Below are 24,734 nucleotides of genomic sequence, written 5' to 3'. Positions count from 1 at the left end.
TAAGGCCAAAATAATAGAACCCAAGAAAATAGGGCTGAAATAACTTAATTAAATTTTTTAATATAAAACATTTTCTTTTTGTTAAATATATTTTTGCATGCACATTCATGCTTATTTTTTTGTGAGGAGTGAGGGAGTTTGAAACAAATTCGTGGAAAGTCAAAAGACATCTATTGGCGGATATGAGGGTTCTCTCATAAATTATAAAACAAATGCTCCTCATTTCATTTTCATTTTGTGTTTTTATAGGGATGAAGAGATGGAGATTATTGGAGCAAATTACAGTTTTTGAAGAGGAGTAGATTAAAGTTTTATATAGTTTATCCTTCTATGTTTGATTTAGATTAAGGATTCAAAAAATATTTTATTTAGATATTTGATAATACATTTCTTTTGTAGATTTTTAATGTGCATGTTTCAATTTAGTTTTACATTTCCATGTTTTACATTAATTTTAGATTTGCATATTTCAAAATACTTTTGGTTTCCATGTTTTAGATTTGTATGTTTCATAATAGTTTTATATTTGCATGTTTCAAAATATTTATATTTTTAATGTTTCATAATTAAATTTAATCGTTGATGTGGACAACAAGGTCATCTTATCAATAAAATTTGTATTTTATTAAAGTTAATGATTAATTTAAAATAAATGAATCATATATTTAGTTTATATTTTGTCATTACTTAATTAGATTATATCTGTGCTTTATTTAAATATTTTTCATAGTATATATATATTTTTATTAATATTTATGTTTGTAATGTTTGAAAAGTGGAAGACAATGCCACCATATTTCAAACATTACAATCTAATTATTTCATTTGAAATAGTTTTGATTTTTATTTATGTTATTTTGAACATTATTCATTTGAAAGAATTTATGCTAACTATTAATACTTTTTCATTCTGATTATTTCCATATGTTGATTTTTGTTTATAAGTTTGCAGGTTACTATTTGAATTATTGATACCTTGAATAGAGAATCAAACATTATTGGATACTAGAGCCTGACTACTTCAATGATCTCGAATGATTTCTTCAAGATCAAGTTTGACAAGTGCCTACAAATAATTAAAGAGGCACGCACAACTATAATTAAAGTTATAGAGAAGCAATATTTCCAATTGACTATGTTGAGGAAATGGAAGAAATACATATGGAAGATGCATAAAAATTCATGTGTGACACATCTACAAAAGTGGATGGGTTTCCCTCAATGACAAAAGAAGTATTTCACAATCATTGTTCAAATAAAGGTCAGAAAAGAATCCTAATCATTGAAGAATGTGACATGTATTTACACCATCACATATATATTTTTTGTATATAGTTCACTCTTGTCTTTGGTTCAATTTTTTACTTCTAATTAGTTGTATTCCCAGTTTTATTTTCCCATTGTTCAATGTAACTTTCATGGAGAAGAGAACAAGACAAACTAAATTTATTGTTGTACGAAAAAATTCTTCAATGGATGTGGCTACTAAATATTTTAATTAAGAAAGAAAATCATAAGTCTAAATAGATTTCTTAATGATAGGCATATTTATTGATTACAATTCTTAATCATTGCAATAAAAATTGCATTAGCATTATTAAAAATTCAACAATATATAATATTCTCACATCATCATGGAGAAATAATTTTCATAAAATTGACTCTTATATATTCTTTCACACTTTTAATATCATCTAAATTTGTGTGTTGGGACTTATAATTTCCCTTTCATGAATTAATTTTTCCACTATTCGAGTCATTTGTATAACATATATCCCAAATTTGACCATAGTTGTAGTCCAACTATTCCAGCACTATACCTAAATCTCATACTTCCCTTAACCATGTCCCTTATTTTAGTATAACATTTAACCACTTATTAACCCTAACCATAACACCAAGTGTCATATAAATGAAATTGTAAACCTTGGATCCTAACTTTAACTCTTTCTCTATATACGATTGTACTAATCATTTAGTAAATTATATACCTTAGCCTAACCCTATATGCACAAGTAACTAGAAATAATATTATTTTTTTATAAGTGACAATATGTATATATACACACCCACAGAGGGGGCGGGGGGGGGGGGGGAGAGAGAGAGAGAGAGAGAGAGAGAGAGAGAGAGAGAGAGAGAGAGAGAGAGAGAGAGAGAGAGAGAGAGAGATTAGGGGTGTATCTAGAGAGCATAAAGAGAAAGAGAGATTAGGAGGAGTATCTAGAAAGTAGGGTGAGAAAGATAAGTGGGTGTATCTAGAGATTAGAGAGATAGATTAGGGGGCATATCTAAAGACTAGAGAGAGAGAGAGGGTATATTTAGATTGTGGGGGGAGATATTAATGGGTTCAGTTAGAGAGAGAGAGAGGGAGAGAGAGAGAGGGGGGGGGAAGGGATTACATTATTAAAAAGGTTAATAACTTGTATCACAATAGCACTAATCATGGGCACTATAATAGAACTAACCCACATTAAAATTTAACCTATCAGTCATCCTAACACCAAGGTAAAGTGTAATAATACCACTAACATTAGCTATAATATGATTAGTAACCTAAAAATTACCTTTACCACAATAATAACTCAAACCCTAACTCCAACTCTAACTAAATAATTCTAATTTTAACCCTAACCCTAACCCTAACCCCAACTCTAACTCTAACTCTAATTCTCTCCCTAACATTAACCTTAACCCTTTATAATCCTAAATCTAATGCTAATTCTAACCCTAACCCTAATTCTAGCCCTAACCCTAAGCCTTACTATAACTCTAATCATAACTCTAATTCTAACTCTAATGCTAATTCTAACCCTAAATCTAACCCTAATTTTAACCCATATTCTAACTCTAACCCTAACTCTAACTCCAACTCTATCTCTAACCGTAACCCTACCCCTACCCCTAATTCTAACCCTAACTCTAACTCTAACTCTGACCCTAACTATAACTCTAACTCTAATTCTAATTCTAACCCTAACACTAACCCTAGCTCAAGCCCTAACTCTAACCCTAATCCTACCCATAATCCTAATCCTAACACTATATATAATGCTAATCCTAACCCCAACACTGTATGTAACTCTAACTCTAATCCTAACCCCAATTCTAATCATAAACCCAATCCTAATTCTAACCCTAACTCTAACTCTAAACTTAAATCTAACCCTAACCCCAACTCTATCTCTAACTTTAACTCTAACTTGATCCCTAACTCCAACTCTAATTCTAACCCTAACCCTAACCCTAACCTTAGCCCTAACCCTAACCCTAGCCTCAATTCTATCCCCAATTCTAAGCCTAACACTAAAACTAGCACTAAGACTAAAACTAACACTAATTATAACCCTAACCCTAACGCTAACCCTAACTCTAAATATAGCCCTTATGCTAACCATAATCCTAGCCCTAATTATAACCCTAATTCTAACTCTAACTCTTGTTCTAATTCTTATTCTAAGTCTAGCTCAAATCCTACCTCTAAATCTAACCCTAACCCTAACCCTAATTCTAACCTTAACCTTATTTGTAACCCTAATTCTAGCCCTAACCCTAACCCTAACTCTAACTCAATCTATAACACTAATTATATTTGTAACCCTAATTCTAACCCTAACCCTAATTCTAACTCTAACTCTAATTGTAACTCTAATTCTACCCCTAATCCTAACCCTAACCTATATAACCCTAACTCTAACTCTAATTCTAACCCTGACCCCAATTCTAGTTCTAACCCTAACCTAATTCTAACCCTAACTATAACTTTGATCCTAACTCTAACCCTAACTATAACTCTAACTCTAATTCTTACCCTAACCCTAACATTAATTCTAACCCTAACTCTAACTCTAATGCTAATTCTAATCCTAACCTTTATTCTAATCGTGATTCTTACCCTAAATCTAACTCTACCTCTAACTCTAACCCTAACTCTAACTTTATCTCTAATTCTAACTGTACCCCTAATTCTAACCCTAACTCTAACTCTAACTCTTTTTGTAACCCTAACCCCAATATCAACCCAAACCCTAACTTTGACTATAAACCTACCCTTACTCCTAACCCTAACACTATATATAACTCTAATTCTAACCCTAACCCTAATTCTAATCCTAATCGCAACCCTAACTCTTACCCTAACCCTAAATCTAATTAGGTAACTTTAACCCTAACCCTAATCTAAGCTTGACCACAACTCTATCTCTAACTTTAACTCTAACTCTAACTTGGACCCTAACTATAACTCTGATTCTAATGATAACCTTAACCCTAACCCTAACCCTAATTCTATCCCCAATTCTAACCCTAAATCTAACTCTAATTCTTATACTAACACTAACACTAACACTACCTCTAATTTTAACTCGAACTCTAATTATAACCCTAACCCTAATGCTAACCCTAACCATAACCCTAACCCTAACCCTAACCCTAACTCTAACACTAATTCTAATTCTAACCTTATTTCTAACCCTAAATATAACCTTGAGTCTAACTCTAACTCTAACTCCAACCCTTATTCTAACTCTATCTCTAACCCTAACCCTAACTCTTATTCTAACCCTAACACTAACCCTAATTATATTTTTAACCCTAATTCTAACCCTCACCCTAACTCTAAGTCTAATCCTAACTATATTTGTAACCCTAATTCTAACCCTTACCCTAATGCCAACTCTAACTCTAATTTTAAACCTAACCCTAACCCTAACTCTAACCCTAAGTGTAACTCTAACCTTGACCCTAACTCTAGCTCTAATTGTAAACCTAACCCTAACAAGAACCCTAACTCTAACTCTAACCCTAACCCTAACCCTAACCTTAACACTAACCCTAACCTTAATTCTAACCTCAACCCTGACCTTAACTCTAACTCTAACCCTAACCCTAACCTTAGCACTAACCTTAACCATAAAAATTAATTTGTCCCTAACTCTAACCCTAAATCTAACTCTACCATAATTGGACTCTAACCATAACCCTAACCCTAACTTTAATCCTAGCTCAAAACTTAACCCTAATCGTAACTCTAGAACCTTAACCCTCACTCAAGCTCTAACCCTAACCGTAACCCTAACCTTAACGATGAGCATAACTCTAGTCCTAAACTCAACCATAAACATAACTCTATCCCTAAATCTAACTCTACCATAATTAGACTTTAACCATAACCCTAACCCTAATCCTAAATCTAACCTTAACCTTGATTCAAACCCTAAACCTATCCCTACAATAACCATAACTCAAGCCCTATAATAACCCTAACCCTAACCATAACCCTAACCATAACTCTAACCCTAACCTTAACCATGAGCATAACTCTAACCCCTAACTCTAACCCTAAATCTAACTCTACCATAATTAGACTCTAACCCTAACCCTAACCCTAACTTTAATCCTGACTCAAACCCTAACCTTGACTCTAACCTTAACCCTGACTCAAACCCTAACCCTAGCTTTACTATAACACTAACCCTAACCATAACCATAACTCTAACCCTAACCTTAACCATGACCATAACTCTAACCCTAACCTTAACCATAAACGTAACTCTAGTCTGAACCTTAACCATAACTCTAACAATAACCATAACCATAACTCTAACCCTAACCTTAACCATAACTCTAACCCTAACACTAACTCCAACCCTAACCATAATGCTAACCATAACCCTTGTTCTATCCCTAAGGTTAACATTAACTGTAATGGTAACTTTGTCCCTAACCATATATCTATGTTTGACTATAACATTTTACATTACAATATGCCAAAAAAAATTTACTTTTTAAAATCTAACTTAAACTCCATAAATTATATTTTTTAAGAAAATTTGAAGCATAATTTTATAGTAACTTTATACAACTCTAATTAAAATTAATTAACAATTTAATAATAACCTTATCAAAATATAAATAGAAAGCAAATGTTTTTCTTATTGCACCGTGACTGCCACTAGCTTATATATATATATATATATATATATATATATATATATATATATATATATATATATATATATATATATATATATATATAACGTTGACAGTAATCATTCCGTAGGTGCCTATTTTTATTTTCATAAATCCCAATTTTGATTAAAATAATCTTGGGATTAAATAAAAATAGGCGCCTCGAGAACAATTACTCTCGTTGTAATATATATATAAAAGCTAGTTATACCTTGTAGAAACATCACGTCTACCATCATGTGACCCAATCAATATATATTCAAAAAAAAATTGTATTAGTTGTTGCCTTTTGCCAGTTGCATAACTAGCAGAATAACAAGCTATTTATTAGAAATTAATAAACAGGTTGTTTATTAAAAATAACAGGCTGATCAAGAATAACAGGTCGTTTATTAGAAATTAGTAAAACTTTTCTGAATTGTTTTTGGTGCAAAATAGTCATCCTCAAGGAATTAAAAAATAATAATCAGCTTCCATGTTGGGGTGGTTGGCAAGTTTAGGTAATAGGAACCATATTATATTAAAATTAAAAAAATTGGGTGTTTCCCGTCTTTGCAAGTGGATGACCATAAAATAGAATTTAGAAACAAATAATGAATATCATTGAGTCCAATCAGGTTTTTTTTATCTTCTGGGAATTATGTTACAAAATTATAACACTTATAAATTGTATTAAAAGAAATTATGTATACTGTTTATAATGTTGCAATATTTGTTGTTTTTATTTGTACTCTTTTCTATTATTTCAAATTAAAAAACACTTAAGAAATAAAGACCCTATCAGATTGTAGATTTATTTTTGGAAAATAACAGTGAAAATATTGTCATGATAAAAAATAAAAAGTGAACTTGAATATACAATATATAAGAATTAAATAAATCAAATCATATTTTCTAATATTTATTTGAAAATTTACTATATTTTAATGATTAAAATTTTATTTGAACTCGAGCAGTTACACTGTTTAAAGTAATGAATAAAAGCCATCATAGGATTTTTCATATAAGTGTAAAATGACTTATTTTAGAATTTAAAGTAATAAATTGGTTTTTTTTTTTCATAATAATAAGATGATAAATCAAATTAATTTTTAAAGAAATGTTAGTTAATACAATTTAATTTGAAACTTAGAAATAATAATAAAATTGATTAGTTTATATTGATGGTTAATAAATAGTTGTATATTGTTTTCATCATATATATATATATATTTTTATCATAATTAAGAAATTTTTTTGTGTATTTGTAATAAATATAGTAATAAAAATTAAACTGGGTTACTTTTATAGTCTAACAAACTAATTCCATATGTTATGTGGACTTGTATCTAAACATCTATATGCAATTGATCAATATTTTGTAGATTTCAACTAACACTATCTTACAATAGTAGATCCACTTAACTTCACCATCTCTTCATTTGGAATTGTGGAGGTCATTTTTACAATTAGAAGCACTTGCGTGAAGAGGATTTGATCACAACAATCAAGTTCTCTTAGGTCAGCCCTTTGGATGAACCAACTTTATGAAGATTGAATGGTTGAAGATATCGTGAGTAAACAAGAACATAACTGATATACAATTCTTTGTCCCTTAAAAAATGGCTACTAGAAAAAGATGGAAATGTAAAAATTTAAAATATAAATTATTGTTCATTGCAAACCTATTAAGAGCAATCTCAAGATACTTCACGATTGATGTAAGGTACACCTTTGGAGACAATGAATGAATTTATACGTAATTGTGAATGGAGTTAATGACATGCAAATAGTGAATATATAAGAATGTACATAATATAATTGAAACCCAATGAGGTGATGAAAAAAAAATTCAATGAATTGAAATGACTAAATAAATATATGAAGTGGAGAAAAAATTAGTAGAGATTAAAATATCTCCATCTATTAATTAAATCTATGATGTTTTCGATCTTTAGAATTGGTCAACTATATATTTTTGTGGGAGGATAGTCTAAGCTCATCTTTGTGATCATAATGAAAAATAGTACAATATACAATAGTCATGATAAGACAAGTGATTTAAAAAAATCTTTGAGAAGTCAAATGTTTTAAAATGAATGGTATTCTAAGACTTTATACATATATTTTTAGGTTATTTTTTATTTTCATGAGCTACAACATTACAACATTTATCTAACATAAATGTAATAAAATTCTTTTTAATATTCATAATATATAGAATCATGAATTGACTGCTATAAATTCAAGATCAAATCAACGAATTTCTAAACAACAATAATGTTGATTTATGTACAGTATTCTAATTCAACTTTTATTCTATTATAAGAACTCTGTAATATTTATTATTATTATTATTATTATTATTAAATTGTGTGATGATTTTGATTAACTTACCTCCTTTGTAAATTTATCCATACAATTTTTTTTTAAAGAACCATAAAAGGGATTCACTCCATAAAAGGGAATGTCCATTGACTACACCGAGAGTATTCACTCCACTTACATAACTTAACGCAGAGACCATTCTTCTTCCCACAGCCTGTGACACAGTCCTCTGTAGCGTCACTTGACAGAATCGAAATCTTAAGCCGAGCAAATTTTACTACTCTCGATTCGTCTGTTACTGGCTTTTAATCTCCAGCTTCTTTATTCCAATTCTGTCAATTCACGCCAATGTATTCTTGCTAAATCGTTGGTTAGGTAAACGTTGAAGCCATTGGAAGGATTTGAGATTGAGATCTGAATTACATTTATGGTCTTCTCACTTCTCATATTCTTTTCAACTCTTCGGAGTAATTACAAAGAGTAATCTCAAATGTCCGTTGAATATCATCTTTGACCCCGACGAAGAGTTTAACAGAAGAGTGGAATTCATAATTACTTGTCAAAATCTTTCAATTTTCGCGTTCTTACTTTCGACCAGACAGCCGCCCTCCAGTCTTTCTTTGAGGGGTTGAAATTACAGATAGCAGAAATTCAATGGAATTCATAAATAATTATATCTTTAGTCTTTCTATTTTCCTGTTCTTGCCTTTAGATCAGGCATCCGCCTTCCAAGCTTTACTTTCAGGGTTTGATTACAGAGAGTAGAAATTCAATGGAATTCATTATTACTTCTGAAGTCTTGCAATTTTCCTGTTCTTACCTTTAGATCAGGCATCGGCCGTCCAAGCTTTAATTTGAAGATTTGATTGCAGAGAGTAGAAAGACAATGGAGTACATAATCGTTTCTGAAGTCTTTCTATTTTCCCGTTCTTGACTTTAGATCAGGCATCCACCTTCCAAGGTTTGATTGCAGAGAGTAGAAAGACAATTGCAAAGATGCGCAAGCTAATTTGGCTGGCGTTCGTGCTACTATTCGTAATTGTGAAGGCAAATGCCGCCAAATGCCCGACGGATTTCAATTATGTCAGTCAAATGTCGTGGGACAAAATTCTCCTGTGAATCTGTGGATGCAGGGGAAGCCAATTGCTGCCAGACGCTGCTAAGTTTATTCGGTGTAGGATTGGCTCAATATCTTGAAGATTCATCAAATTTCGAATTTCCGGACTACTCCTCAGCAAACGCCTGTATAATCTCATTCCGTAGCAAAGTCGCTTCAGCATCTGTTTCCCCTGCCTTGCTCTCGCAGTGCCTGAACGACACATCCATGTTTGTATCCAACCCCAATCTTTGCGGCGGCATACAGAGTAAAAAGGACTTGCTTGATCTTCTCGGAGCGACTTCCATCGACACGGCCTGCAAAGGGGATTTGACCAGTTTGCCCTCCTGCAATCTCTGCAAAGAGAGCGCGCAGAATGTGGTGAGTAAAATATTAGGGTTGAATATATATGTCACGGCCGCGACAACTCTCCAGTGCTTCAATTTCGCCGTTCTTTATGCGTCTGGCCTGTCTAACGATTACGGCTCGAAGAACGACAACACAGCCGCCTGCACCTTTGGCTTGTCCTTGCAGGTCGCGGGTTCGAGTAACCGCGGGCACCTGGTTTTCATCTGTTCTACAGTCGCCTCTTCAGCGATTTCCGTCGGAATTTGTGCCGGTTTAGCGTTTTATTTTCTGCGAGAGAAGAGGAACAGAGAAGCTGTTCACAGGCGGTTCATAGTGCGCAACAGGAGCCTGTTGAAGACCACGGTGAAGCCCAACACGGGAGCTATCTGGTTCAACATTAATGAAATTAAGGTCGCCACAGAGAATTTCAGCCGGAGAAACCTCATCGACCAGGGCGGATTCGGCACTGTGTACAAGGGAAACCTTCCAGACGGTGGAGTAATCGCCGTGAACAGAATAAAGAACTGTTCTCAAGAAGGAGACGCGAATTTCTTGAATGAGGTGGGGATCATCAACAACATTAGGCACAAAAATCTGGTGGCTTTGAGAGGCTGCTGTGTAGCCAGCGATAACGCGGAAGGGCACCAGAGGTTTCTGATCCACGATTTCATGCCGAACGGCAGTTTAGAAGACCACATATTTGGGCGAGAATCCAAATCACCGCTGACTTGGCCGCAGAGGAAACATATTGTGCTCGGAATAGCCAAGGGTTTGGCTTATTTGCACTATGGCCTTCAGCCTGCAATTTATCACAGAGACGTTAAGGCGACGAATATTGTGCTGGATGATCAAATGAATGCTTATGTCTGTGATTTTGGACTGGCGAGAATGAGCGTGGAAGGGGAGTCTCATCTGACCACAAGAGTTGCGGGCACTCGTGGCTACCTGGCTCCTGAGTATGCTCTGTACGGGCAATTGACATAAAAAAGTGATGTTTATAGTTTTGGTGTCGTTTTGTTAGAGTTAATGAGCGGCAGAAAAGCTCTGGATACTTCTGTGGAGAATACTTCTGATTATCTGGTGACGGATTGGGCGTGGAATCTTGTGAAAGCGGGCAGAACAATTGAAGTGGTGGAGCAGGGGATGAGAGGAACTGGGCCTGCAAGTATCATGGAAAGATTTGTTCTTTTGGGAATAATGTGTGCGCATGTTATGGTGGCTTTCAGGCCTACCACTGTTGAGGTTATTAAGATGTTGGAAGGAGATACAGAAATTCCTCACATTCCAGACCGGCCATTGCCCCTCACGCACCAGTCTGTTGAGTATGGGAATAGCTCGTTTAGGAGTCCTGGAAGTTATACTTACTCGCCTGTTTCCCAAACAAAATTGCCCAGGTAGACAGTTTTATCTTTCATTACTATTTTGAACAGATTTTTGTTTCTGTTATGGAAAAAAAATTGGCGCCCTTTGGTGGGTGGAATTGTAAATGGAAAAAGCACACTTCATTGTTTATATTAACAGGACTGAAGAAAACTATCTGAAAATAAACATCTGAACAGTATCCATAAACCCTGGAACAGCTCAAATCTTAAACACCTGTACGATCTAAAACGAAACTAATCCCCCACGAATAACTGTTTCTACTGATATAAAAATGATTCCGACGCAATTTGACTTGACCGAGCCTGGCACTCATGCCTGTAAAACAGTGATTTTTTGCTAACTAATTTATTATAATACAATCAATCTTCCTGAGTCAAATGAGGAATTGGGCCTTTGTTTCATTCTCAAGTTTATTCAAATATCTTATGTGAAAAATGAGAATATGTAAAGTACGCAGAAGTTGATGTATACAGGACAGTGTAAGAATTATAATAAGAAGAAATAATAAGTAGATGTTTATGGTTATGAGAGCTAAGTTGATGGAAATTATTGTTCAGTGATAAATTTTATGATTGATCTGATTAAATATTTTATAATTTGATGTATTGTTAAAATATTAATTATATAAAAATGAATGACTTTAAGTGGTTTTATTATGTATGGTTAATTGGACATAATATTTGGTAAAAATCATGTACATTAAGGTAGAAAGTTAAGTTGATGTTATTGTAGGCGAAACTTTTTGGTTAAGCATGGTTGAGCTATAGTAATTCAAAAGTGGATATATTTTTTAATGTTTTTGATATTAACAACAGTCAAAACCATACAACAAGGGAAATAGCTCTGCAACTTTTTCGCATTTTTTCTGCTCTCCAAGTGTTTGAATTTAAATGGGCGGGAATGACCTTTAAGAGACGGGCCGAATCTCAAGGATTTGCTCAAATCTGCAACTTGTTTTGACCTCATCTGGGAGTTTCTAGGGTGGAGTGGATCCTGAGCATCCTTTTGGTGATGGAGGGTAAGTGCACCAAGTTGTGGTGCCAAAAAGGTGATACCATTTTTATTTTTTCTAATTTTCAATAGCGTGTACGCACTATGGCTTGGGTAACCTGAGCCATAGCGCATACGCGCTTTAAAAAAACCTTTTTAAAAAAAAAATGGGCTATAGCACATACGCGCTTAAAAAAATCTATTTTTTTATAAATGGGCTGCAGGTATTTTAACTCTTTTTTGCTACTTCTCCTTGCTACAATGCGTACACGGATTGCAACAAAACAAGTTTTCTGCCACCCACCTTGCCAATATGCCTCCTTGTCGTCAAAGTTCGAGATCACGAGCACGCCATATGTTACCTAACTTTCTTTTTGCATTGTTTTATATATTTTTTATATTGTTTTGTAAGTTTTTTTTTCAATTTTTCTTTAAATTTGTTTATTTATTTAGATTTCAATTGATTTCTTATTAGGAAATGTCAATAATGAACTAGCAAATCACCAAAAAGATCCAAACCAAAACCCTCAAGAAGATCAAAACCAAAACCCTCCACAACAAGAACAACAAATTTCACAACTTGAACCAATTGCAAGACCTCCTCCTGGCACACAAGAAAATATAATAAATGAAATAGAAACAAGCAAAATTGAATTAGAAGGACTCATTGGTCGCTTGAAACAATGTGGACAAACCAATCCAATGAGAGCTCAATTGACATCATCCCTCAAATCCATTAAGACCCACATAGCTTCTGTTAGTGGTCAGTTAGATATTTGGTGGGTTAAGAGGGAAGAACAAAAAAGATATTATGCAAATAAATTATCATATCAAGATGTTAAAGAAAAAGATATAACAAAAGGTAGAATATGTGCATTATTTAGAAATCCTGATGAACAAGATACTATTAGAGAGGGTACTAAATGGTTCCCCATCCATTAGTGCATACACGATGCTATTAGAAATAATTTTTGGGATAGATGGTGGATGGTTTTTGATGCCCCTCCTTGCAATAATCATGAGGTCCCCATGTATTTCTTAAGGAAATTGTATTGTGAGTTTGTCCTTAGGGAGATCCCCAATTATTTTGATATATTAGACTCTCAAGGTAGAGGTAGGAGGTCATCATTTGAGAGACCGGGGGCACGTCGTGACCCTAATGTCGTTAGGGCACCTGTAGTCAAGCCACAGGGTGAGGATGTGACTATTCCTTCAGTTGTGAAGGAACATGTAGAGGCCAACACTCTAGGGACTATTAGAGCTTTGATGCAGATCCTCATTCATTGCATGAGTCCATTAGTTGAGAAGGAGCCTTCTACACATCACGGTCACATGTGCACATCATGTGGATCCTTATGCACATTTGGCAGTCATGTTGAAGATGGTGCAGATGATGAGCTAGAATTTGATCACATTTCATATGTATAGTGAATGACTAATTAATTAGCATGTATTGACATTGTTCAAAATTCAAGGTCAAAGTGTTGGCGGCCCTAGTAGTGATCCCCTAGCCCCATTTTTCGTCCCCTCGACAAGTCTAGAGGTATGTATCGATTTAATCATTTAAATGAATACATATATTTATTAAGTAATCATATGAATGATTAACAAAAAAATTTATGCATGTGCCTAGATGTGACACAAGCTTCCGAGAGGTACATTTGTTTCATGTTAATTTAATTCATTTGATTATATTTGTTTCATGTTTCATGTTACATTTAATGTTTATTGTATGACATGCAACTCTTGACATCAGAGACTTCTCATCTTTGGCAGTCCATCGATCATGGAGTGGTTCTAACTATGGCTAGTTCATAGCCATTCACTGAGGTATGAAAGAATTTTTTTGGTTTTAGTTGTTGTTTATAATAGTTAGTATCGAAATTTCTAATGTTATTTATAAGTGATTATATTGATTCAATTGTTGTAGGGTCTTGTCACACCCAATCGTCCATGAGCCTTCGAGGTGGACTTGCAGAGCGACTATATGATGGTGGTAAGAAAATAACTAATTTTGTGTGTACATATATTTGATTTCAATGTATAATAATTATTGATTCATATCTACTTTGTTTGTATCAGCTCAAGTTAGAGAAGAGCCTCAACAAGAGGACACTTGTGAGCGTATGAGGAAGACCCCATCATCGCCACCATCTCCCTCCACACGACGACCCAAGGCCTCTAGAGATTTGTTTCCTTCTCCTCATGGGAAGGAGAAGATATAGTTGATAGACATGTACATGTATAGGCATCAATAGACATATATGTTGGATTTTATGTCAGTGGACATATTCGATATACATTTGATGTATATATGACATTTTATATTTGATGTATGACATTTATTTGATGCATGCCATTATTAGACTTATGACATTATTGGTTAATATATGTGTTGAAAATAATCAAGACTAGCTAGGTTATTGAAAGGGGAGGGGTGAATAAGTAACCTCAAAATATTTAACAGATCAACACTTAATCAACATAATCCATTCACCATTAATTGATCTAAACTACTACATGCATGAGAAACTGAAAGATAATCATTCATAGCACATGAACACAATATTTGGTAACCCAAAACCTTCCAAATAGAAAGTAAAACTAGGGTGGGGATGATACCTGTTGTCACTGAGGTTTGCACCCTTGTCTAGAGCCTATACATGAGGACAACCTAGTGAAACATGGAAACAACCTCCAAGCAGTGGGACTTGAACTGTGAGGTTTAGTCTCCGAAGAAGGTCGGCTTCCTCTTACTATAAGGGCGCACCGAACTACTCTTAGAAAGGAAAAGGGAGAAAGAATGCATAGAAAGAAAATCTACCTATTCTAATCTAGGGAGGCAATGCACCAAAATAGAGTGTTCAGACCAAACTCTGCCCATATATGCACTATTGAGCCAGAATGAAACTAAGGATATACACATTCATACTTGCTTTAATCTAATAATCACATGCAAATCAGAAGACCAAGATGAATGATGCAAGGAAAGAGAGATTCACTTATATTATCATTCATAGGCCAAGGAGATACAGTCATGTAGATCATAGATCTCTGCAAAACACCAGTAAGAGGCAAAGAGTTCTTGCACTTTCATACCAATGGCTAAAAGAGATAAGGCAGAAAATCATGTAGTTCAGAGGCACAGAGGAATTTACACTGAGAATCTGTAGAGCGATAACAGAGAAAACAGAGAAAGGTCGACCCTTACACAATTCATAAAATTTTTCCTTCATAGCTTAGGCATAACTAGGATGTCCTCCAACTGTAATTACTTCACAACAACCTACCATTAAGTCCTGCAGAGAACAATCATGGAAAAAATCTAATTTGGATACGGATCCAGATGCAATGATATCTAATCTTCTATGTCAAATAATGCCTTGACAGGACAAAAATGGTGCCATTAAGCCATTCTGACCAGGTAGATGGATTGGATCGGAGGGGTGGAGTGTTCTTCTTTGTTTTGCATTTACTCCAGGATGGTTGAAATCGATCATAAGATCAGATTATGCAAAAAACCTCGATATTCCCCATTCCTAGTTCATGAACCAGTGTGGGCAGTAGGTCAACATAACCCTGGTACTGAGATAAGTCACGTGGACCATCAATCCTTTTTCATTTTGCCACCCCACAAGGCCTTCCCGAGGTTGACCAATCTTTCTTTACTAACTGCGCCAACTTAACCCTGACCATGGTGGTCTTGGTAAAACCCTGACTGTGGAAATTATTTTAACCGCTGTCATCAACTATCAATGTTGCTTGAGCCACCGGGACACATGTCATTGACATGCTATGTCACTATGCATATCCTCCAAGCAATTTCCCATAGGAAGATAGCACCCACCATGGATCCAGGCTGATTTGACGATCGTGAAGACTCGCCCTATTACGATGCTATCTCCCTTAGAAAAAACTTGAAAACCTGGGCCCATGAACCACTCAGCACACCTGGCATCTTCATCTTGGCATGACCTGGCCTGACCCCATGATCCTAATTGGCACCAACCGACAATTTCATAATACTTGGCCCCACACTGCCACGTGTCGCCGAGGTGCTATGTCGCTATGGGTAATATCTTTGTAGCTTTCCATAGCGAGATAGCACCCACCATTGATTTTCTGAGATTTGGTGGTGAGCAAGATGGATCCAACCTATGACTATACCAACCAATAAGAAATTGGCCATGTGCCAACCTATCTGACAAGTCCTTGTTTGCGGCCCGCCAAGGGAAGCAGGACCCTCATTCTACACAGTCATACCTTAGCCAATGAAAAAATTAACCAACTACCAATGTGTGCCAAATTTCATCACTGATATCTGACAGGGCATATTTGGGACCCACCTTCCTTTTGATGTTGCCGTAGTGATGCAGGAGCATCCAAAGGTATAAGGGAAATCTTGTGTCACCCAAAAAATAAATGTACTTAGACTTAGTTTCTATTTCATGTGTTTTCATTTCTGGATACCCATTTGGGTCAAATAAAAGTTTCAACTCTCATAGTTCCACTATCAATGTTCTAGAATAGAGTATTTGAACACCTTGGGAAATGTGTAAATGCCAAAAAAATAGGAGTATGTAATTGAGCCATTATTTTGGTGAACTAGGAGGTGTAAATTGGCTAGATGAATGTAATTTTAATTTAGAGCATTCCAGAAAAAGAATCAGGTCAAAAGGCCCCACGGTTTGAAAGTTATCGTAGTTTTTTGGGTTTTGGAGACCTCTTAAGAATGCTTCAAAGTTAGGTTAGGGGCATTAAATGACTTCAAAAAGGGCCAAAAAATGGGGGACAAGCAAAGTTGGTCCATAGGGCTATAGAGCACTTCGAGAGCTTTCTGAAAATGTAAACGGTTCATCAATCAGAGCTACGGTTCAAAAGTTATGCCTCCCGAAAGTTCGGTTACCATTTTTGGATTCTTCTAGATTTGCATCAACTTCTAACACGGCTTTTGGAGCCTTCTACTTGGTTGGTGGATGCCTACTAGCACTTTCTAGAATGTATTCCAAGTCCTTAACCCTCCAAGGTCTATTTAAGGATATTTATGGCATTGTAAAAGGCAGTTCGAAGTGGAGTTTGAGAGGAGGTACTAAAAGGAGAAATTATCTCCAGATTTATGTTATTGTAAGCCCATAGGGCATGTTATGAAGTCTATTTTCTCTATACTGAATGTACTAGCTTATTTTCACAGTTAATACAATTTCCCTTTTCCTGTTGTGTCCATTCTATGCTTGGGTTGTGTCCCCATCACGCAGTATCACTTTTCGTTTGGGCGCTATGTCGCTAAGGGCAAGAAACATAGATTTTTTGATAGTGCCATAGCGCCCTCCGGGGATCTATCAAAACTCGGCACCAGAGAAACAACAAGGAAAAAGGGAGGACCCACCAGCCACACAACCAAAGGTGCTATGTCGCTATGGCAAAACAATCGTGCAACTTCCCATAATGAGATAGCACCAACCGTTGATCTATCTCGATCTGACGATGAGGGCTTGCGGGCTCGTAAAAACATTAAAATGCTCAGGGAAATAAATATATAAGGTTAAGCATAGAGTATTTTGTGTGCCTTTTGAATATTTGAATATTTAAAAATTGTGAACGTTACTACGTCAAATTCAAATGTAGTGATTCTGGCAGGAAGGCAAAAATGACCAACAATACCCACAAAACTTCAATATTGCAAAATAAAATTGGCCTGTCAAGGCTTAAAATGATCACTTCTAATGATCTGCCCTATTAGGAGCAATTAGGATTGCTAGATCCACCTTGTTAGAGGTTTTACAAACATACAACGAAGTATGCACTCGTTTAGGAGATTTAGATAAAAGGTTGTTAAGTCTACCCTATTAAACGATTTAAATCTGATTCACCTATTAGGATGAAACAATAGATCTGACTTACAACTTCATTGCTGATTAGATCCTTGAAATGTTGATCACTTCTTGTGATAGATGTTACTTGATTACTCCTTATAGACCTTGCTGAATACTTTGCTCTGCTGCTAATTCACATTCACTCTTCTCAAAACATTACTTCATATCATCCATACATACATTAGGTATGATATAAATATTACATATATAACATTTCAATTCTCATATTAACAAGGTTGGCCAAAATGCAAGTTGATACAAATATTACTGAGTCGGCCCAAATGTAGAAACTCAGAGTTCTAAATAGCTGACTTGGTGACCTTTTGATACTCGACGTCCACTGCATTACTGGGCATTGTCATGCATTTGGTAGAAGTAGAGGCTCGGTCCATACTAGTCACTCAACGTAGCTTTGAACTCAGTGAACATTGGAGACTCAGTAGATATAGTGTAACTTGGTAAGAAATGAATACTATGTTTACCTTGCTTGCACTCAGTAAACACTGCTCATCCCATCACTCGGTTGATACTGGCTTCACATCTCAATAATTGATGACTCGGTAAATACTACAAAGCTCGGTAACCTCTATCTACTCGGTCTAAACTGTTGGACTGCACAATAACTATTTTCACTCGGTAACCTTTGGAATTATGAATAAGTGTTGTCACTAATGACAAACATAACTTAATGCCAACAATCTCCCCCTTTGGCATTAGTGACAAAAACACTTATTAGCCAAAAATATATGTATAGTGACATGTTGATTTTTTATTTTTCAAAATTTGTCTTTGTAATTCTACTGTATATACATTTGCACATATCTCCACCATAAAGTGTACATATTATATAAGGCATAGTAACATACTATAAGTCTCTCTTTTGTACATATGTCTCCACAAATATCTCTTTCTCTCCCCCTTTTTGACAATAATGCCAAACATTTATTCACACCATACTTATATAGAGAACTAAAATGTGAGAGAAATTTAGAATGTACCTTGAGAATAAGAGCTAATGTCTTATCCCAGTTCTCTTGAAAAAAATTTGTAGGTGTGAATTGCCACTTGAATTTCTGCTGAAAGTTCAATCATATGGTCTACAATTGAAAAATTGTTATCATGGATCAATGTTTTTGAATATATATTATGTTTCTGCATTATATCCATGATTAGTAGGATCATGTTTTGGATGTCTATTAATGTAGCTCTGATCCTTGCTTCCTCTCTCAACAATTCAGCCTGCATGTCTAACAAAAATTTGACCTTTATGTGATATGTAGAGCTTGAACTGGGGTCAAGCTACAACTTTTGGGCACTGGCTTTTAGATCCTCATCAATTTTATTCAATTTTCCCTTTATTTCCTTTATATACTTGGTAACATCACAAAGTTTGGAAAAAAGAGATGTTACATTTGTAAAAGAATTTTCAAGATTAGCCAAAATTGAGGAAAGCTCTACCCGATTAATAACAATGTGCTCAAGCACCTTATTGTCAAACTTTTTCTCAGCTTTTTCAATCACTTTTTCTTGACCAATAGAGTCCTCATTGAATTTATTCACTACTTCCTCCAACTGTAATAAAATATGTTGAGATGAATCAACATCTACCCCTATAGCCTCTGTCAAAATATTCTTTGCACACTCAATTATCTTGAATTCTCTATCCCTTTCCTCTCTAAGCTACTTCTATCTGGCTTTCTATTCTAGAAGTTGGCTAAACAATCTCATTTGATCCATAGTGGTGTTGTCAAGGTCCAACTTAGGAATTATAATCTCTTTGTCTAGATCTATATCTTCATCAATTTCTTTTCTAGTAAGCAGAAGTTCTAGGGGTGTCCTTGGTTCTACTTCTAACATTACTGCCTTGGAAATAGAAACAATTGTAGAAATAGTAGGGCTTGCTGTAAAAACTTGAATAGGGCCTACTGGAGGAATACTGACAGGAGCGCTAACAAAATCCAAAACTAAAGTGCTATCCAAAATTGAAGTGATAACAGGTGGAACACTGACTAAAGTACATACACTAGGAGCACTAGTAGAACTATTTACAAATGAAGTACATACAAGAGCATACAAAATTGAAGTAGACAAAATTGTAGAACTAGATGCTATACACATTGATGGTCCCCTAACTCGAGGGCTAAAGAAGAGGAGGTTTGTAGCTCGGTGGATGAAGTGGTAGACACTTCCAATATTGATACCTTGAGTTGAGAAGTAGCAAATAGTTATTGAGTAGATGATGTAGCTGTTGTAGTTGGAATCACACTTGCTGAAGTTGTCTCCATGCCAGATGATGTAGCAGTCTTTGGTGGAGAATGAGGAAGGGAGGCTATGACTTGTGCAACTATCCTTACTGGATCATTCTCTTCTTCTTCTCCATCCTTGTCTTCCTCATCAGCTTCTTCCTCCTTCTCTTCTTCACCATCGTTCATCACTGCCTGATAGTCCTCAACATCAATAGTGACACAAGATGTATTATCTTCTTCATTGAATTCATCCTTGTCATTATCATCATCATTTATTTCCACTAGATCCTCACTAGGCTTGTGCATATGATAAACATTTTTCCACATGGCTATGGCATCCTTAAATACATTCTCAATATCTTTCACCAAAATCAAACAAGTATGAAATCTAATCATCATCTAACCTTCATTAACCTTCATTACTTCTTTAACCTCAACATTGGTAAGATTTGGTAGCAACTATCTCAAAGATTGTTCAAATATGTCCTTTGTTGTTTGCACAGCTGATTCCCATCTTGATTTCAACCTTGCTAACAACTCATCTAAAATCTGAGAGGCAATTTCATCTGGGGAATATTTCCATTTTTCCCATCTTTGTTAGCACTAGCTCCTAAATTTGCATCTTCTCTGCATCAATTCTTGTTTCATACTTTAAAGCTTTGAAATTTTTGATACCTGCACCTTCTTCTAATTGATTCAATCTTTCTTGGAAGGTGAGTGGGGGCTTACTAAACACAACTTCACTACCTCCTTTTCTCTTGGATCTTCTTATGAACACAGTTGTAGAGGCCTTGGGTGGCTTGGTGATAATCAGCTTGCCTTTCTTTCTTATAGGCTCTTCCTCCTTTTCAGATTCCTACTCTTCATCTTTGGATTCTTCTTTAGATTCTCCTTTACCCTCGATAAGCATAAGAGGAGCACTTGCAGTTTTCAACTTTGCTATCTTCCTCTTACCTTTACTTACCACCTGAGGTAGCTTGATCTCAAGCTCTATTCTGGCCTTTGCATCATCATATGTTCCAAAGATGGATAACTTTGGATCTTCTAGCTCATTCACCAAGGATTCAATTATTTCTTTAGTTTCATCAATATTAACCTCATAGGGAAGAGGTTTTACCTATACAATTCTAGGCCTAACTGCCTAAATATATACCCTATCACGATCAACCATGAAAAAAACATCATCCTTGTAGTCTTCAACAAGTTTAGGTGGAATCTGAAACCTATTATTCATTTTCTCCTTGAAAACTTCAAAATAGTTGTCCATAATACTGTCAAAATTTTCACCCATTTCTGCAATAAACTCATTGATTTGGTACAAAATTGGAGTATCCTTTTTCCATACCATTGATCCTTTTGATGGAAAAAAATTTTGCACATAAAAGAACAAACACGTTAACAAAGAACCAAATTTACACAGATTATTCTTTGAAGTCCCAATACTTTCCATGTTCTTGTTAAGCTATTTCAACATCAAATCTGCCAAATCATACTCTAAATTCTTCTCCACAACTTTGTATGCTAAGTCCATAGCCTCGCACGACACACTATTCAATCTACTAGAGCTATATATCTTATGGGCAATGATATGAATACCAAACCTATGTTCCATGTCAGATACATTACTAATCTTTAGTCCTCTACCATCCCATTTAGCTAGGGGTTTCTTTTGTAGCTCATCCCAACCTAGGGTTTTGGTAACCTTAATCTTGTTGGGCATAGGAAGACCCATGATTCTATGAATCATCTTCTTTGTTATCAAGATGGGTTGTTCTAACCATAATTGACCATTATGCACACGGCTCAAAATATACCTAATCCACTTAATTTGGAAGTTCCTTGGCAGGTGTGGAATGTGGGTCAAACCTTTCTCCTCTAAGTGTTTATGCTCAAGTTTTAAGGTTCCATCCAAACATAATTCTCCTAGGATAGTGTCCATTTCTAGGGTTCCAATTTCTTGCACAACACATTTAAAATGAGTACAAATATTGTTTATAAGAAGTACCTTTCCTAGAATTTTAGACTGAGCTCCATTAGGGTTGAGTGATTCCATAATTACTGGCACTAGCTTGAACTTTGAAGCCTTCCATTTGACACCACTCACTAACATCTCTGAACCTTTCTTTTCCTTGCTTCTACTGTTGGTGGATGCCATGATTGTTCGGTATATTGATAAAATCTCCTTCAAAAATTTCACTGCAAACTATGCTCAAGATCACCTCGATGCTCTACAAATTGCTCTGCTCTGGATACACTAAACTCATGGTGAGAATGAAGTCAAAAATTTTCCTTGTTGATGAAAATTCTCCATTAATGCTCAGTACGATGTGAGCCATAATGACATAGTGCTTGACAGGCTATCATCCAATATCTATCATGATAACTCAGTAGAACCTTGTAACTCGACAACCAAAAAAAACTTGTTACTCCTGACCTCGCTCAGTATGATCTAGCCTTACTCGGTAAAACTAATGTTAAACTTTTGTGATCCCTCTATATCTATAATATAGATTTGGATCTTTTTCTTTCATTCATTGGAACTGCTTAAGATGTGGCTTGAAGATACAATTCTAGCTCTTCCTTTAAGAACTTAATTGGAAATGGTGGAGTCGCCCACTTCTTGAGTGACATGACCATCATTTGTACTGGCTTACTTAGTAGATTTGGGAATCCATTGCTATCTCATCTGCTTCCCAATGTTATCAGCTTTGGCTTTCTTTTCATCTTCAACTCTACCTATATTCATGCAATTCTTAGCTATATGACCAAGTTCAGTACATGTGTAACATCTTATGGTAGTATTCTTTCTTCTCAAGTGATGTCTAGCACAATCCTTGCCACTGTGTCCATATTCTCCATAGTAATGACATCTACACCAAGTATTGTAGTTACAATCAAATATTGCCTTTACAAATTATTCAGCTAGATTGAATGCTTTTGATTTGCATTCAAATGCCTTATGACCTTGTTTCTTGCATTTGTGACATTTTCCTTCAAACTTTGGTTTCTCCATACATTCATTAGCTTTATTACCTTGCTAATCGTAGTTGTAACATTTTCCATTGATAGTGATATTTTTAGTAGCGAATCTTTGCTAATTGGCTATTCTAGCTCTTTAGGAAATCACAATTTGGCGAATAAAACCTACATATGGGGTCAACCATGTTGCTGAGATATTAAATAATTTGGGCCAAAATTCAAGGCTAATCACTTAGTAGTTTACACATAATTTGTCTCAAATCTTGGTCCAATCGCTAATGTAATCTACATTTAGAACACAATTATTTTAAAATCTTCACCAGCATTTCCTTAATGTTTTCTTATTGGAAAATGTTATTTTTCCCTTAAAATAAAATAATATTTTCCCTTATGTTGTGCATTGCCTACTATTTTAATAACATGTCTCTCTAACTATCCTCGTTTAGCCAACTATTTTATGTTTTGGTCTTTGGAACACATGTCCTAATTCTGAGAAGATTTAGACTTTATGGTATGTCATTTAAAATTAGGCCTGAAATAGAACTGAAGCCATTGATCTATATTAAATCAATGGTCCAAATTAATTCCTTTCACCATAAAATGACAACATTAAAAGTGATGATGACTAAGTTGGCCATAAAAAATGGTACATTATTAATTGAATCTTAATGGATTGGCATACTACAAGTACACTGTACAATGTACACTTGGCATGTGGACCATGGACCACTTGTGACTCTATAAATTCACCAAAAAATTAAATAATCTCTCTTTGGAAATTGACATATTATCCAACTATATTAATATTTTGTGTTATGTAAAATAATTAATTCGCGTCTTACATTACGAAAAATGTGTATTACCAACAAAAAAATTGCCTACATTTATTTGTGTACTAAAAAAAATTAATTAATTCACCATAGTTATTATTAAATTTTGACACGAAAAGGAAAATTTGGCCAATAGAAAATAATTTCCCCCTTCCCTCAAATGAAAAAATTGCCCTTGATTAGAATTTTTTTCAGCATATAATGTTGAATTCGCCAGCATTTTACATATTTTTCTTAGGAGGGGTTTCTTAAAGTTATCTCTATCCATTCAATTTTTCCTTTCCATTACTCCAACATTTATTTGATGTATGACCTATCTTACCACAGTAATTGCAAGTAGGTCTTTGATTCTTTCAAGTACCTTGTTTGGAGGATTCACCTTCTTCTTTGTATCCAAGTCCTGTTTTGCCTTTTTGCCTATAGAGATTCTACTCATTTTGCTGATTCAATTGATCCATGTTTGCTTGGGATTTCATTATTTTTTCATTGAGTTGCTTCTCAAAATTTAGATCAACTTTCAATCTTTCATTGGTTTTCCTTTCAATGCTTAATTCATTCCTTAATCTTTCATTTTCAGATCTCATAGTCATGATTTCCTCATTTGCATTGGAGAGCTGATTGATAAGATTTTCTTGCTGATTTTGAGTTTCATTGTTCCTTGTCTCTAAGTCTTCATTTGCCTATTTCTCTATTATGAGATTTCACACAATCTTAT

At 34.9% G+C, this 24,734-nt stretch overlaps 1 long non-coding RNA gene and 1 pseudogene across 1 annotated transcript; both read left to right on the top strand.

Annotated features, from left to right (window-relative positions):
* Window positions 1-8,516: 8,516 nt before the first annotated feature.
* Window positions 8,517-11,479, top strand: LOC149555409 (putative receptor-like protein kinase At1g11050 pseudogene; annotated as a pseudogene).
* A 2,305-nt stretch (window positions 11,480-13,784) lies between these two features.
* Window positions 13,785-14,391, top strand: LOC149555408 (uncharacterized). The gene is made up of 3 exons (XR_016364481.1): window positions 13,785-13,921; window positions 14,022-14,087; window positions 14,174-14,391. It is a non-coding gene; the product is annotated as an uncharacterized LOC149555408 (long non-coding RNA).
* Window positions 14,392-24,734: the final 10,343 nt, after the last annotated feature.

This window comes from Cupressus sempervirens, chromosome 5, assembly GCF_028749045.1.
Source record: "Cupressus sempervirens isolate cs-2001-9-10 chromosome 5, ASM2874904v1, whole genome shotgun sequence".
NCBI classification, from domain to species: Eukaryota; Viridiplantae; Streptophyta; class Pinopsida; order Cupressales; family Cupressaceae; genus Cupressus; species Cupressus sempervirens.
This window is presented reverse-complemented; position numbering and strand designations above follow the sequence as displayed.